Raw genomic sequence first — 16,191 nt, forward strand, 5'->3', positions numbered from 1 at the left:
CTGAACAAACACAGCTTACACTTGACACGACCAAATGTCTTCAAATAGCTGACTGTTTTTCTGAACCTGACGTGGTTCATTCTTTGATTTGTCAGTTGTTGTCATTTGCACGGCAAAATATGCCATGATTGACAAATAATGTTCCCATGAAAATATACACCAAAAAATTTGAGACGATATCAGAGTCAAATGACGAACAGTTGTCATGAAATATTGATACACCTGTAATTGATGCGAGGATAGTGTTTGGTGACATTGCAATAAAAAATTGAAATCAAATCCACCATATCAGACTAAGTGTGGATATTTTCAGGATTCCAGATGCATCGTTTGCAATGATTGTTGATTAAGAAAGCTAGAGGCAGATTGCGGCACGGCTTTTGAAATCCGCTGAGAACGTCACTAATCAACACCACTCCGCACATGTAGGTTAAATTTCACTGGTCTCCAAGCAATGGGAATTACCATAACAACCTTATTCATATTTGCATTGATTAAATGTTTTCGAAATTTTCTGGGATGATGTTTACGAAAAAAATAAACGCCTTATTTAGCACTGTATGGGCAGCAGAAATTGTCTTCATGAGAGTCAATGTCAATGATAGCCGTTTATTTCATAGGTACTGAGATTTACCCACGAAAATCATAGTGAATAAAATTCGTACTGATTTTAAATGTAGCCAATCAGGAGCACGAACGACAAAATTCACCGTGAAAAAATATCGTTTGTCCAATCAGTAACCCAAACGACGAAATTTTATCAATGATTAACGAACGTACTGAAGAAGAACGTCATCCGAGAGCCGTTGCACAAAATCCCGCAGGCTTTGAAAAAATGGCCGAGGGAAGGTTTGCTTCTGTTCGCTCTGTTGAGGAATGTATTTTAGAACAAGAAAACAAAAATACTGCTCAAAATACTGAACTCACTCGCTCGCTGCGCTCACTTGTTTGTTTTCGAATACTACTCAACTCGTGAATAAAAATCGTGCGCTCGCGTTTTCCATAAAGTACCCTCAATATCGCGTTTATTTTATAATTATTCGCGAAAGGCAAAGTGAACATGGCTGTATATTTACCACCAAGAAGAAGCCGAGATAAATATTCAACAATGTACACTGAGCCTGAGGAGACTAATTATTTACCAATAATTTCTAGAGGTGAACTAATCAAGAGCTACAACACAGGAAATCAGACACAACTGCTCGTTTGGGTATACGTACTCGGTCGTGGATTTATGATAGATGACAATTGAATTAATTCATATTTGAGAAACAACCACAAGAAACACCACTAATATGATAAATCATACGGTGCTTTTGTTTCATCTTTGTTGGCTTCATACAAAGAAGGGGAGAAAGAGAAAAAGAAAGTAATTATAATTGATCACTCGATCTGACACGCTTTTAAAATCCCGGACTTGTGAGCCGTTTCTCGAAAGCCCCAGAAACGTTTTCGGCCCCACAAAGCCTGTAAAATGCCGAATAGAGTACCATGCCGAGAAGAGTACAACGCATAAATTATGTCGAATTATGCAACAGCACGTGGCAGCAAGTGTCAGCAAGACATTCCAGGGTCACATTGAGAGGGAGTAGTGTTTAAACTGTTGTAGCACAATTCACGTACATTTAAATGCGTAATCTTACATTCTTACATTAAGGAACGAAGACTTAACTGCTTCAACTGAATCCGTCATTTCATGAAACAAATAAAACATTTCCCTAGATGATGTACCGAAGGTGTATTTGTTCAGAATCGCCGAGAAACAACTGGTGAAAACATTTTCCAGTATCTTATAGATCGCATTTGTAATGATTCCATTTAGCAATTTATCGGTATTGTAAAATGTGTTTACGAAATCCACGCGTAGGTAGTTTCGAAAGAGGTCCCATTTACGCAGCCAAAAGTTGCAAAACAGTCAGGCACATCTCTCTATAAAAATTCGACAACTTCCACTAAACCACACAAAACAAGCCTGCCTTGTGACCTCCCTCCAACAAAGAGCAGCTGAAGACTAAAACGACCGTGTTTGCCCTGACGTACCGTGACCAAAATGAGTAACACAACGCCATCGACAACGGAAACAGCACCGCCAGGTAAGACTATAGAGTAATTAAATGAAAAAATATGTTTTAAGCGCCGAATAAAGTACGATACTAGTGCTTATACAAGTGTAAATATACAAGTGCAATTTCATTCAAAAAAAAAAAAAAATCATACGAGCCTGGTACTTATAACACAAGGCTGAGTTCAATACAATTTCATTAAGAAAAAAATACATGTTTTAGTGCGTGCAGAATAGAGTACGAGACTACTACTGAAAAAGACAAGGCTGAGTTCAGTGAAATTTCATTGAAAAAGTACATGTTTTAGTGTGTGCCGAATAAAGTACGAGACTAGTGCTTATAAAACAAGGCTGACTTCAGTGCAATTTCATTAAAAAAAATCGTGTTTTAGTGGGTGCCGAATAGAGTGCGAGAAATATAAGACAAGGTTGAGTTTAGTAAAATTTCATTGAAAAAATACATGTTTTAGCGGGGTGCCGAATAGAGTACGAGACTAGTACTTATGAGACAAGGCTGAGTTCAGTGGAATTTTATTGAAAAAAATACATGTTTCAGTGCGTGCTGAATAGAGTACGAGACCAGTGCTTATAAGACAAGGCTGAGCTCAGTGCAATTGTATTGAAAAAATACATGATTTAGTGCGTGCAGAATAGAGTACGAGACTAGTACTTATGAGACAAGGCTGAGTTCAGCGCAATTTTATTGAAAAAATACGTGTCTTATTGCGTGCCAAATAGAGTACGAGACTAGAACTTCTAAGACAAGGCTGAGTTCAGTGCAATTTTATTGAAAAAAATACACGTCTTAGTGCGTGCCGAATAGAGTACGAGACTAGTACTTATAAGAGCAGGCTGAGTTCAGTGCAATTTCATTAAAAGAAATACACGTTTTAGGGCGTGCCGAATAGAGTGCGAGACTACTACTTGCAAGAAGACATCACGAGCCAGAGCTAACCGGAAGCTCAAAAATTCGCCAGGTCCGGTTGCTATGGGGTGATATCATTTATCTGTTAGGTTGCTGTCATCGCAAGACTTTTGCGGATCTACTGTGGTTAGCGATAATTGCTTTCAGTGAGAGTAATTGTGTACAAAAGTAACCTGGTTATTTTCAGATATGATCTGGCCACATAATTGATATTTTATAATAAATTTTCATAACGCGGAAATATTGCGCGGTCATATATATATATAAAAAAAAAGACTTCGACTTCGAATGAACCCGTCATTGGTCGTTGAAAACGGACGCAAAACGAGATGTGCCTCTGAGTTAGAAGATATGGTGTCTCTCTGACGCATTTGTGCGAAATTGAGCCAGTTTTCAATCGAATTTGCCTTGAGGAGTTAAAGAAGGCGCGTGGGTTTTCTTTTCACGGGAAGGGAAACAAAGGAGCTGCCCTGACTATACATTTGGATTGGTTTTCGCTTAAACCATAAAACAGTTGTTGAAAAACAAACGAAACCGCCAGCCACGATTGATTTATACATGAATTCATTCACCCAAGAACGACGGAGAGAACCAGAAAGTGTTTTCGGCTTCCGCTGCCCGTGACCAACCTCCTAGAGCATCGAATCAAGACAACAGCTTCAACACTCAACAAGTCAAACGCACCAAGCTAAGTCTTCCGATTAATATTTTATTTGTATCATAACTTCCACCCATTGTCAAGCTTTTAGATTGTATGGGGACTAGATAGCTACTAAAATGTTAAATCACTATTTTCATTCGTGGGTTAGACCCTAGACTGAAGTCCATGGTACACCAGTTTTCTAAAAGACGAATCCAGATATATAGTAAAATCACCATGTAGCCACATATTATAAATCCGCTCTGGTTTTCCCACGCAAACGCCCTCGCAGTATTTCTACGTTACCGAGTGCTACAGGATATTTTACAAAAACCACATAATTTTTCAGTAATGCGTGACACTATAGGAAACAAAAACAACAACAAAATCGTCATTTTTCCCTCGTTCGTTCATAGCGGAGCTCCGGCGGCCCGAAGGGCCGCCAAGCGGAGCCCCATACCCATATAGGGAAGCAAAGGAAACCCATGAATTGATTTTCTCATGGTTATCATGACTAGCGGTATTGCTCGTGGGCGCGTACGCACGACGGCGACGACGACGGAGTCGCGCAAGATGGCGGCCATACTCCAGCTAATAGGTTGACAGAGACATGCACCCTCGGTTTGTAGCGGGAGAATGCCATTTTTCTGGGCGGGATTTTGAAAGAGAAACGATAGCGGAGGTTGATCTAATGTTTTTAAGACAGGGTTGCACTGAAGCAAAAAACAGAAAGCAAGAATTAACGGGCAAAGAAGTAGCGAAGAAGATCGCGAAAAAGACTGAGCGGGCCAGCGCTGGGGAAGGAGGCGAAACAGTACTGAACAACGCCGTGAATTATAGCTAGTCAAGGGCTAGAGAAAGGAGGTGAAATAATACCGAACAATGCCGTGAACCAAAGCTAACGAGGGCTATAGAAAGGAGGCGAAAGTACCCGACAAATCAGAAGACTGCAAAACTCCTCATGGCCAAGTTCAAAATTCGCGCGAACGTGATGCTGTGCAGCCGTGCAAGAAAATTCAAAAGTCACATGATTTGGTCAGGTGATGAACAAGAGAAATCAAACGTACCCGAGAGTTTTAGAGAAATTACAAAACAGTAAACGTAGCGGAAAGAAGTGGTTGATTCGTTGATCTATCGAAAATATAACTTCAGTTCAGTCTTCACAACTTTTGCTGCAAGTGTCTGCCTGGAAGATTTACACTGGCCGAACTGAATTGCCAACTTGCGGTAAGTGACTTTTGTTGTTGCGTTTGCTCTGAAAATTATTAAGTTGCCTCGGCGATATAAGCTTAGCTAAGCTTATTTTCAATTGGAATCCATTGAAAGTCTTCCTTATTTGAAGCCATGCTGTAAGAGATTTTAAAAATTGCATCGTTTTAATTTCACTCGTCTCTAAACAATAACACGTGGGTCGCTTTGGAGGTTGCTGTAAGTTGTAAACAAATAAAGTTTTCTGTCGATTTTCGTCGTCAACTTAAGCTTATAACCTCACGTCTAAAAATAAGCTTAACCAAAACCGTACTTGTAAACACGGCCGGGCGAGTTTTGAAGTTTACTCTGAGTTAGTTAGCACTGCCGCTTCGTAGACTGCTAAAATTTCTTCTTCTGTTTTGAAAACCAAGAAAGGTCTACAAACCATTTTAAGCCGAAGCGACCAGGATTTGCTAAATTTACTTTTGTTCCTATGTGAATATTTGCATATTGTGATTACAAAGTATGGAGATTTCCTTGTGTTGTTAGTTCAATTTATTCGGTTTGGCGAAATGCTTTTGTGAATTCCAAGGTTGATTTGGTTGAAGACTGGTAAAGCTACTGCCAATAAAATGACTGCAAAGCTAAATTAAACCGTCGGCAAAAATACAGACTCTCAGTAATATTCAATCAAATTTAAGCGTGAATAATTTTTAAACTTTAACACTGCAAGCTTAAACGAATTTTCTTTATCCTCTCTTTTATTCGGTCACCTTTCATTGAGAAGGGATTGCTGTTGATACTCGAGCTCAGATGTAGTGATATGCATCTTGTGTTTATAATGTAGATTTCTTCGTTTTATTTTGTTGTCTGTCCAATTAGTTCGGTTTGGTGAAATGCTTATACAGTGTATAGTCCAAAATGTCGAGTAGACGATTATGCATGGCAATCCTGTCGGCAAATTAAGCTCTGCTTTGATTTTGATTGGCTATTTCATTTTATTTATGCCATTGCTTTTGGTTGGGGGTACATGGACCCTATTTTCTTAATAAGAGGTTATTCCCCAATACGGTATTTACACTTAATATGGAAATGTTCCTAAAAAGTGAGATTGTACTAATTAACTCGGTAAATTGAACAGTGTAATAGAAGTTCTTGCCCTGACCATTTCTCAGTAATAAGAATAACTTTTACATACATATATATACACAATTTAGTTGGAGAGAGCGCTCTCCTATCTCCACTCTCTCTCTCTCTCTCTCTCTCTGCTCTCTTCTTCACACTAATTTTTTATTAACTAACTTGTTAAATGAATATCATTGACTGTTTTCTTTGTTGTGCATGCATACTTTTTTGCTCGTCGAAGAAAGTTTCAGTTTCTTCCTGGCTGTACAGTGTCCTTTGTCCTGTCCAGTACCAATTCGTTTGTGATATAACTTTGTGAATTCTCTATTCTCCTTAAATTTTATCTCATCAGGTTGATAGAATGCACTCTCAGAGTGTTCCATCATTGTCTTCAGTCGCTACAATTTTCCGGGAAAAAGCAATAGTTTTCTTAATTTCTTCTTACTTTGTGTTAGGACTTTTTAGCATGCCTGTAATTGGCCCATGGGCATTACCGGAGAATAATTTTCAAGTAAAGAATTACATTTGTTTTAGTGTTGAGTGTTTTAAATTGTTATGAATTAGGCATTTATTTTTATTTTTATTTTTTAAATTTTTTATTTTAGTCGCATGCAATGTTTTATGATTTTACCGAGGTATACCATGTAAATGTAAATAATGCACTGGAATTGGCCAATCAGAGTGTGCATTATATTGGCTTTAAACACAAACCATGTATAATAAATGACTTGTATGTAAATGATATTTTTATTACAGAGAACTGGACAGGGCAAGAACTTCTCGTTCTTTTGTGAATTTATATATTAATTCCTCTCAGTGCTGTCAAAGATGTCTCAGGAACCTTCATTTCTGATAATCTATTATTTTCCACCATACCTACAGCACAGAAGCTCACCAAATCCTAACTGATAACTAACATGTGTGTATCTCTAGCCTTTGCTGTCTGCTACATGTATATTCTGTTATCCTGCCTTAACTGTTAGAAACAATTTTGACAGAGCTGTTTCAACAGTTTCACTTAAATTGATTTCCAGTAACAGTGCTACATGTAGCAGTGTTATGGAGTATGAACTTTATGGAGGATTTTAAATTTTTATTTTTTTATGATTACAGACGACAACAAAATATAGATGTGTATACATAACCTGATGTTGGTGTTGGTTACAAACCGTAGTTCATAATAGTCATCCTATTACAGGTAAGGGGGAAAAGTTCAGAAAGTTTAGAACATTTCTTCTCCCAGTACACCTTCTGTCTATAGGTGCAATAATTGAGAGGTTATATATATATACGAGGAGTATTGTAAAGTTACTGTATAAACTTAGTATGAAAATCTGACATTTGAATGCCTCCTTTGCTAAAATTAGTCACGATTTAATTGTTATCTCTCCCTGTGAATTCATAGAGATTCCAGAGGAAAATTATCACGTAATGTGGAAGTCCTGTCTTCAAGTGAGGGAAAATGACACAAAAGAGTTACAATGAAAGTAAAAAGAATAGATCGTTTTCACGTGACGTCATCGCTTTCTAAAATCCAAAACTAAAGAACCACCAAAGTTTTTATCCTCGTTAGGCATAAGAGGCGGTATATTTATATCTGTTCACAATTTTACAGTTCAATAACGTGCTTCGTTTGGAATCCAGAGCATTTTGAATGTCAGGGTTATGGAGGTGCGTGACATTAAGGCTAAGATCGAGTTCGTCAAAAAATATAAACTTATCTCATGATTTTGAGCTTTTTTAGAAATTTGAGCATTACGAAAAGTGCTTATGTAAATGCTTCTTTGATCAGTACTGATAATCAGTCGCCTAGATAGCCAAAGAAAGTTCCAGATGTTTACTCTATTTTCCGGCTGCCATATTGGTGTACCACGGAGGTACACCAACATGGCGTTTTCATACTGGGCTCTGTAAATATCTGCGAAACATTTCGACGAATATCTGAAGTTTGGGGGAACGTACAGGCCTAAAACTTGGAGAAGTGTCTTATTTAGTTACCTTCTATAACATCATAATTTCATAGCTTTTTCCAAAGGATGGTTTTCGATTTATTTTTTTATTGCGTGACAGTGAAAATGATCTATTGTGAATGTTTATATGGTGTACATTATACATCATGTAAAGGTATTTGGTGAGTGCCAAAGGCATAACATTTCATGTATTGCTTTTTCAGGACAAATTATATAACAGTGATGTTTTAAAAGGTGTGATCAGAAAAATAATGAGTACATTGTCCAGGCATCACCAGTTTATGGACGGCATATGTAGACAGTAAGAGATTAACTGTAAGCACCACGTAAGTTAGTTTTATGCTTATGACTTCTTGTTCTTGGATTTTGTGTCATTTCATCACAAGAATAGGTAATGAAAGATGCAATAGTTGTTGCAATATATTTTTGAAGGAAAGCTTATAAGTCTGCCTATGCTGGATAACAGCCAGGTGTAAACTGAATGTGAAGCAAACACTCTGTTAAAGATGGGGCAACCCTACAACCCAGAAACCGGAATCCGGAATCTGGAACCAAAAACCGGAATCCAGAAACCGGAAACCGGAATCCGCAAATCAAAGAAAATAAGTTCTTCAAATACACAAAAATTGTTTTGCTTAGCTTTTCGACAGTAAAAAATAAGCTGCCAAGTAAAAAGGACCTCAAACTTAACCTTTTTTGAAACAAAAATCCCCCGTCTGTTGAAATTGTGCAACCGTTATTTCTAGTGAGGGCTATGATTATGAGAATCTCAGTAAAGTGCGTCTTAATTTTATTCCAAGCACCTCGAGAGCGTCTAAAATAGGCTTGCTGGTAATTGCCATTTTGTTCAATAAGTGATCTTCAATTTACCGGAAGTATAAATTTATCCTTTATGTCTAGTAGATACTGAACAAGATAGAAAATGTCATAGAGAACAGGATATCCGTCAGTGGCAGCCCCCTGTACATTGACGGTCAGGCCCCCCACTTTCGAAGTCCAAAGGCTAACCTGTCTGGTCTAAATATGAAATTTGATTTTTCCAACAGATACGAGACCAATTCCAGATTAACACAATTTTCACACTGATACTGTGACAAATCAGCATTTCATATTCGTGGCGGCCATCATATTAAAACAATTTGTAGAAATGTTGCGCACTTACTTCCATCTGCCTCTCACTTGCCAACAGATCAGACCACATGTTGTTAAAAGATGCTAAAAGACTGCCAGAAACTCACTGCAATAGCCTATAATAGCTTGTTGTTAATGTGCTGCTCACCAGTCTTCTCAGAGCAATTTGATCTAGACAAGAACCGGGCTCTCACCAGGGCCAGCTTGAACAAAAGATGGGTAACTTAGCCTTTGAGCAGGCTCTCGTGTTTGGGCTGGGGGCGTGAGTGGCAAAGCCGCATGAAGGCTCTTGGTGACGTGCCAATGCAGAAAAACACTAGACACCTATTTAGCCTGCTCAGACACTAGAGACAGATACTAGAGCCTGCTCGCAGGCTATGAGTAACTCTATCCACCCAAAAAATCAGTAACCCTGACTGGATAGTGATGTACCCAATGGATAGCTTTATGCAACTTTTGAACAACCGGGAGAGATATATAGCTAAGGGTTGTTCAGAACTAGTCAATCATTTTTTAGCAATTACAGTCTGTGGCTGAAGTAAAGCCAAGAAAATAACTAACAAGAAAATAATTTTTGCTCATATTTATTAATTAGACATTGCTGAAGTAAATTATTTCTATCATCATTCATAATATCTGGATTCCAGATTCTGGTTTTCGGTTCCGGATTCCAGATTCTGGATTCCAGATTCTGGATTCCGGATTTCGGTTTCCAAATTCAGTGTTTTAGGGTTGCCCCAGATGATGTATGTGCATATGTTAATCTTGAATAATCTGAAATTTCAGAGAGTTTAAAAATGTCATATCATGTCTGTGATGGTTCTGAGGTCCAGGGCTGTTACATGTAGATGTAAATGTCTCATGCACGATTTTTCACGTGTTATGATTCAGGTGAAAATAGTTTCTGTATCTGTTGATGTGCAACAACCTACACCAATATTTCAGCCTAATAATGTACAGTGTATATTAATTAACCAAATTATGCTGTTTTTAGTTGACCAGTGCTACTGCATAGTAATGTGATGTTGAAGTGCACAAATTTACAAACATGCCCAGTGTCAACTTGTCAAATATATGAACTGGCCAGACAGTGTAGATTACAAAATTCTCTGAAAGGTAAGATGTTTCTTAAACATTATTTTGTAATTGTTTTCCTCAAGAAAAGATTCATACCCCACATGGAGGTTTTTTCTCTGTTAGAGCTCTTGATTCCTGATACTTTAATTTGGAATTTCTAAAGACTGGCCATGAATGGGTGTTGGGTGTGAATATCTTCTGGAACTGCACATTCATTCATTGAGTAAGCAAGAACATCAGTATTTATCCTGACAAACTCTGATTTTCTTCTGGAAGCTGAACTCATATACAGTTGTACAGTTATATGTACGTGTACAAACAAACAGCCTGGATGACCCTGTGATTGGGACTGTGCACATTGTTGTAACTTGCAGTGTTCCAGTTTCTTGTTTGAAGCAAATTGCATTTGCTCTCGAAAGCAAGTTGCGAAGTTCATAACAGTTATGTAAGTTTGCTTTGTATCTCAGGGCAGAGCCTGCCACTGTGAAAGTTGGAGTACCAACCCCTAGCATTTGATTCACTACTAACACTCAGTAAACAAGTCACAATGAAGTACACTGTATATCAAAGAGAGGAATTACATGCCTGTTCCTGTCAGTCAATATATGAACAGTTTACAGATGGGCAGCCTGTATTAAAACATCAAAGATTTTCAAAGCAAGCATGGCCTGGTGAAATATTTCTGACAGATATATTAATTTGTGAAAAGTGCTATAAACAAATGCATCTGGGAACAAATTAATTTATCATGGATGCAGCTTCTGAGATATCCCCAATATTAATGGAACATACACTGCTCATACATGTAAAAGAGTTCAGTAATTCATTACTTATGATTGTAATGCTTTGTTTGGTTTCTCTGTATTTACAGACAACTTGATGGGATTATAAATTCTGCACCAAGTTCATTGAATAAACTGACTTGGAGGTTCAGTTCTGCAACCCATCCTTTGTGTAGTAATATCATAGCTGCAACATTGTGACAGATACACTGCATTACATTATTAAGAAACACATATTAACTAATTATTTTTAAGTGCCTGTTAAATTAATCAGTTTTTCTTAGAGATAATTTACTCATGGTTTATTTAAATAATTGGCTTTTTGGCTTTAAAGTGATATTTATTGAGCTTTTAAATCAATTTTGTGATAATCTGCATTGGACATGGCATAAATTGATATTTTGCCAACACGAAATGGAGAACTAGGTCTTAAGCAAAGTTGCAGGATTAGCATTTTTGTAGAAAGAAAGGGTTGAGAAATTTGTGACATTCTGCAGACAGCCTTGCCATTCGCAATGTCCAATAAGGTTAATTTGTTCCATTCTGTTGTAGAAATAGTGTTCTCTAATTTATAAATTACTTCAATCTGTTGTTTAAATGATTGCCTTATAACCCCATGTCTGGCTTTGGTGCATGTAGGATATTGATGTATTTTTTATCCATTTTGCTGTAAATTATCGTAAGTGATGTGTCAATCAAAACATGTCTTGGATATGCTGGGCTCTTCTGACAAATGTACCTATGCCTGATATCCTTGGAGTGCATTTGGTTGTGTAGTGCAGACAAAATACATGTACATAATATAATTTCCTCTTAGCTTACTGATAATTCTTGGTATAATTTAATCATAGCAAAATTAATTAATGGAACCCAATAACAGCTCTTGTAGTCCACAATGCCAGTCGAGAAAAAGAACAAATCACATTGAAATTGAGTAATAAAACTACTATTAGAAGCCTATGCAAGTATTCATGATCAACAAAAAAAAAATATCGTAATTACCATTTATGCGAGGGTGATTTTGCTCATTGCAAACCCTTCCAGCAGGAGCAGACTCCATACAATAGTGAAGATGGCTAAATGCATCTTTGGGGACAAGTTAGAAAACAAAACTTTCCAACTTTTCACATATGTATACTGTTTTGGTATTTTTGTGAGATTACATTTGGTAGAGATTCAGGGACTGAGTGTATTGTAACCACTGTATTTCAATCAGTCCCCACAACAAAAAAATGTGTAAACTTCTTTTGTGTGGGAGTCCCCATGTTAACTAAAGAAGAATATAATGATTAATAACAATGCCTTGTCTTTCTCAATAAGGTAGGAAAGAACAAGAAATGCCACCAAAAAGCACAGAGGACAGTTGTGTTATGTCATCAAGATTTTTGGTGGCTTTCCAGAAATCCTTGAAATCATGGCTCTATATTTCATAATCACACCATCTTTCACCTCGATCTGCTGATGTAATTCTAGTTCCGGCTGAAACTATTAAATCGTTCGCAATTTACCTCATACATGTTGGATTATTTTCATTAGTAGCAACATTCCGAAAAATAACTGAGGAGCTCCGCTTTTAGGCTGGCCTAAATCTATACATTATCATACGAACATGTGACATATCCTTTTCTGGTTCACCCAGGCTGAAGTCCATGCAATGCAGTTGCTGAGTTCTTCGGAATATGTAACAAAATCGTCATAGTTATTTTTCCGTCGTGCTTGACATTATAGGAACATGTTACATATCCTTTTCTGGCTCACCCAGGCTGAAGTCCATGCAATACAGTTGCTGAGCGCTTCGGGATATCTAACAATATCGCCATAGTGATTTTTCCGCTGTGCGTGAGATTATAGGAACATGTTACATATCCTTTTCTGGTTCATCCAGGCTGAAGTCCATGCAATACCGTTGCTGAGCCCTTCGGGATATGTAACAAAATCGTCATAGTTATTTTTCCGTCGTGCGTGACATTATAGGAACATTTTACATATTCTTTTCTGGTTCACCCAGGCTGAAGTCCATGCAATACCGTTGCTGAGCGCTTCGGGCTATGTAACAAAATCGTCATAGTTATTTTTCCGTCGTACGTGACATTATAGGAAAATGTTATTTATCCTTTTCTGGTTCACCCAGGCTGAAGTCCATGCAATACAGTTGCTGAGTACTTCAGGATATGTAACAAAATCGTTATAGTTATTTTTCCGTCGTGCGTGACATTATAGGAATCTGTTACTTATCCTTTTCTGGTTCATCCAGGCTGAAGTCCATGCAGTACAGTTGCTGGGTGCTTCGGGATATGTAACAAAATCGTGATATTGATTTTTCCGTCGTGCATGACATTATAGGAACATGTTACATATCCTTTTCTGGTTCACCCAGGCTGAAGTCCATGCAATACAGTTGCTGAGTGCTTCGGGATATGTAAGAAAATATATCGTCATAGTTATTTTTCCGTCGTGCGTGACATTATAGGAAAATGTTACATATCCTCTCTGGTTCATCATGGCTGAAGTCCATGCAATACCGTTGCTGAGTGCTTCGGGATATGTAACAAAATCGCCATAGTTATTTTTCCGTCGTGCGTGACATTATAGGAACATGTTACATATCCTTTCTGGTACATCCAGGCTGAAGCCCATGCAATACAGTTGCTGAGTGCTTCGGGATATGTAACAAAATCGTCATAGTTATTTTTCCGTCGTGCGTGACATTGTAGGAACATGTTACATATCCTTTCTGGTTCATCCAGGCTGAAGTCCATGCAATCCAGTTGCTGAATACTTCGGGATATGTAACAAAATCGTCATAGTTATTTTTCCGTCGTGCGTGACATTATAGGAAAATGTTACATATCCTTTCTGGTTCACGCAGGCTGAAGTCCATGCAATACCGTTGCTGAGCGCTTCGGGATATGTAACAAAATCGTGATATTGATTTTTCCGTCGTGCATGACATTATAGGAACATGTTACATATCCTTTCCTGGTTCACCCAGGCTGAAGTCCATGCAATACAGTTGCTGAGTGCTTCGGGATATGTAAGAAAATATATCGTCATAGTTATTTTTCCGTCGTGCGTGACATTATAGGAAAATGTTACATATCCTCTCTGGTTCATCCAGACTGAAGTCCATGCAATACCGTTGCTGAGTGCTTCGGGATATGTAACAAAATCGCCATAGTTATTTTTCCGTCGTGCATGACATTATAGGAACATGTTACATATCCTTTCTGGTTCATCCAGGCTGAAGCCCATGCAATACAGTTGCTGAGTGCTTCGGGATATGTAACAAAATCGCCATAGTTATTTTTCCGTCGTGCGTGACATTGTAGGAACATGTTACATATCCTTTCTGGTTCATCCAGGCTGAAGTCCATGCAATACAGTTGCTGAATACTTCGGGATATGTAACAAAATCGTCATAGTTATTTTTCCGTCGTGCGTGACATTATAGGAAAATGTTACATATCCTTTCTGGTTCACCCAGGCTGAAGTCCATGCAATACCGTTGCTGAGCGCTTCGGGATATGTAACAAAATCGTGATATTGATTTTTCCGTCGTGCATGACATTATAGGAACATGTTACATATCCTTTCCTGGTTCACCCAGGCTGAAGTCCATGCAATACCGTTGCTGAGTGCTTCGGGATATGTAACAAAATATATCGTCATAGTTATTTTTCCGTCGTGCGTGACATTATAGGAAAATGTTACATATCCTCTCTGGTTCATCCAGACTGAAGTCCATGCAATACCGTTGCTGAGTGCTTCGGGATATGTAACAAAATCGCCATAGTTATTTTTCCGTCGTGCGTGACATTGTAGGAACATGTTACATATCCTTTCTGGTTCATCCAGGCTGAAGTCCATGCAATACAGTTGCTGAATACTTCGGGATATGTAACAAAATCGTCATAGTTATTTTTCCGTCGTGCGTGACATTATAGGAAAATGTTACATATCCTTTCTGGTTCACCCAGGCTGAAGTCCATGCAATACCGTTGCTGAGCGCTTCGGGATATGTAACAAAATCGTGATATTGATTTTTCCGTCGTGCATGACATTATAGGAACATGTTACATATCCTTTCTGGTTCATCCAGGCTGAAGTCCATGCAATACAGTTGCTGAGTGCTTCGGGACATGTAACAAAATCGCCATAGTTATTTTTCCGTCGTACGTGACATTATAGGAACATGTTACATATCCTTTCTGGTTCATCCAGGCTGAAGTCCATGCAATACAGTTGCTGAATACTTCGGGATATGTAACAAAATCGTCATAGTTATGTTTCCGTCGTACGTGACATTATAGGAACATGTTACATATCCTTTCTGGTTCATCCAGGCTGAAGTCCATGCAATACAGTTGCTGAATACTTCGGGATATGTAACAAAATCGTCATAGTTATTTTTCCGTCGTGCGTGACGTTATAGGAAAATGTTACATATCCTTTCTGGTTCACCCAGGCTGAAGTCCATGCAATACCGTTGCTGAGCGCTTCGGGATATGTAACAAAATCGTGATATTGATTTTTCCGTCGTGCATGACATTATAGGAACATGTTACATATCCTTTTCTGGTTCACCCAGGCTGAAGTCCATGCAATACAGTTGCTGAGTGCTTCGGGATATGTAAGAAAATATATCGTCATAGTTATTTTTCCGTCGTGCGTGACATTATAGGAAAATGTTACATATCCTTTCTGGTTCACCCAGGCTGAAGTCCATGCAATACCGTTGCTGAGTGCTTCGGGATATGTAACAAAATCGCCATAGTTATTTTTCCGTCGTGCATGACATTATAGGAACATGTTACATATCCTTTCTGGTTCATCCAGGCTGAAGCCCATGCAATACAGTTGCTGAGTGCTTCGGGATATGTAACAAAATCGCCATAGTTATTTTTCCGTCGTGCGTGACATTGTAGGAACATGTTACATATCCTTTCTGGTTCATCCAGGCTGAAGTCCATGCAATACAGTTGCTGAATACTTCGGGATATGTAACAAAATCGTCATAGTTATTTTTCCGTCGTGCGTGACATTATAGGAAAATGTTACATATCCTCTCTGGTTCATCCAGACTGAAGTCCATGCAATACCGTTGCTGAGTGCTTCGGGATATGTAACAAAATCGCCATAGTTATTTTTCCGTCGTGCGTGACATTGTAGGAACATGTTACATATCCTTTCTGGTTCATCCAGGCTGAAGTCCATGCAATACAGTTGCTGAATACTTCGGGATATGTAACAAAATCGTCATAGTTATTTTTCCGTCGTGCGTGACATTA

General features: G+C 38.2%; 1 long non-coding RNA gene across 2 annotated transcripts; it reads left to right on the forward strand.

Moving 5' to 3' along the window:
- The first annotated feature begins 4,588 nt into the window (after positions 1 to 4,588).
- On the forward strand, positions 4,589 to 11,863 carry LOC149116293 (uncharacterized). 2 transcript variants are annotated; one of them, XR_016205367.1, is made up of 6 exons: positions 4,589 to 4,854; positions 7,057 to 7,141; positions 8,117 to 8,239; positions 10,039 to 10,160; positions 10,589 to 10,792; positions 10,993 to 11,863. It is a non-coding gene; the product is annotated as an uncharacterized LOC149116293 (long non-coding RNA). The 2 variants fall into 2 exon arrangements; XR_016205368.1 differs by having other exon boundaries at positions 4,590 to 4,854; positions 8,117 to 8,228.
- Positions 11,864 to 16,191: the final 4,328 nt, after the last annotated feature.

Source organism: Orbicella faveolata, unplaced genomic scaffold (genome assembly GCF_042242905.1).
Source record: "Orbicella faveolata isolate gen_17 unplaced genomic scaffold, um_ofav_v1 contig_12, whole genome shotgun sequence".
Taxonomy (NCBI): domain Eukaryota; kingdom Metazoa; phylum Cnidaria; class Anthozoa; order Scleractinia; family Merulinidae; genus Orbicella; species Orbicella faveolata.